Source organism: Malaya genurostris, chromosome 1 (assembly GCF_030247185.1).
Source record: "Malaya genurostris strain Urasoe2022 chromosome 1, Malgen_1.1, whole genome shotgun sequence".
In the NCBI taxonomy this organism is placed as follows: domain Eukaryota; kingdom Metazoa; phylum Arthropoda; class Insecta; order Diptera; family Culicidae; genus Malaya; species Malaya genurostris.
The window spans coordinates 125,682,679-125,684,615 of record NC_080570.1 but is presented as its reverse complement, the minus strand read 5'-3'; positions in this window follow the sequence as shown (position 1 = coordinate 125,684,615).

Sequence of the window (1,937 nt, the reverse complement as noted above, 5' to 3'; positions counted from 1 at the left end):
CTCTGAACACAAGTCAAACACCGCTGGGGCTGCCAGTTTATCTTGTTATAAAATTAGATTTATATTTTGTAACTGAAATAAATTATGCATCTAGAACTAGAACACTACTGAATATGCCCTAAGAGTTTCATAAGACTAAGGCTTAGGGCATATTCAGGAGTGTTCTAGTTCTAGATGCATAATTTATGTCAGTTTTATAATTTAAATCTAGAAATTATAACAAAATAAACAGGCAGCCCCAACAGCGTTTTATCTGTGTTTCAAATATAGAAAAAATAGAACGGCAATGTATACCAGTTTTAAATTTGACAGTAGAACTGGTCGAATAAATAAAACTAAAACGGATTGCTGGGGATACGTTTGTCTCAGTTTCATTTATGTCGTTTTCGTTTTTAAATTGCACTACACTGGTGTAGCGAAAGCTGCACTGAAACCGTTCGTTTTTACCAATTGCACTACACCAGTGCTACACTTTTTCTGCACCGATACCACTGGTGTAGCACTCATCAAAAGTTTGGTGTAGCTCTGTGCAATGGAATCGTGTATTGTAGTCAATGGTTACTGTTTATGTTTTCGTCATTTTTGTTCGTTTATTCATGCCTCAGTGTAGCACTGCACCGGTGTAGTGCAAATTAAAAACGAAAACGCCATTACATTATAGACCACCCATATGAATCTTGCAGCTGCTGAACTTGCTCTTAGGAACCTAGCAAAAAATCGATTTCATTAAGAAGTAGAGGTGTTCACAAACAGTCTTAGTAAATTTTAATATTTCAGCCTTGAGACCAATCATAACAAAAGGGTAATTAATTTTATTTTGATTTGGGTGAAAATTTATACTAATTTTGAACATAGCAGCCACGAGTTGTTACAATCGCTATTATATCGACGTGAACACTCCATAAGGTCACATAAACCAATGAGAGTATCTCTTTGTTTGCTCTCTCCGCTGTTAATAACTCCTGAATTTTCACGTTTACTTGCGAAATATTCATGTAGAATGAAAGCCAATATTTCCTTTTTTAAGGTAATAGATATGTATTGAACATTTGTATAAAAACCCAGATATAATCGAAAGAAAAAGTAAACAAAGAGAATTGGTCAATTGCTTTTAGGCCATTTTGAAATGTTTTAATTAAGGTTTGATTTATATTGAAAATATCTTCAAAATGTTTGTTAATAGTTTGTACATGAAATAAGTTCTGAATTATATTACTATATCAGATATTTTTCAAAGAAGGGCGAATCTAACATTAACAGCAAATGGAGAAAAACATCGATGAATGTTTCGAGTTTGGTTTCAATTCATATTTAGAAATTATCGTATATTCTCAGATCATTTTTTGATAAATCGATGAACTATTGGTTTATCTTTAAAAGGTGTGCAATTTTTCCCACTTCCCCTCTATATCTACTGAAAAAATCAACATAAAAAGAATTTCGTTTTTTTCGATTGGTTTACTGCTATGCTCCCTGTGTGAGTTATGAAGCTGCGCCCTCGCGAATCTTTCGTGAAATGGGCTAGTTTCTGCGACTAATACAAATCGTCTCATTTACTAATTCTTGTAGTAAAAAGATCTAGAACCATCTAAAATAACGAGAAAAAATAGTTTCGCCTTTTCTTTCTAGAAATTGAAGTATCGCTGTGTATTGTTCATTAGCAAATTAACTGTCAATTAGGATCCTAGCAAGCGGAGTTTGTTATTCGGTAATAAAGCATGTAGCCCTGGAGACCTCAAAGTAAGAATACATAACCAGCGCTACCAAACATTCAAGGGAGGCAAAAACTCACTCATGAGGCTCATTTTCTCCCATTAATCATTAATCGTCTCTGCTATGATGAAATTCATTACAAATAGTGAGAAAACGAAAAACAAAGCATACAAAAAAGCGTAAATACTTACTAGAACTTTCGGATAACGGAGTGCCCCAAAGGA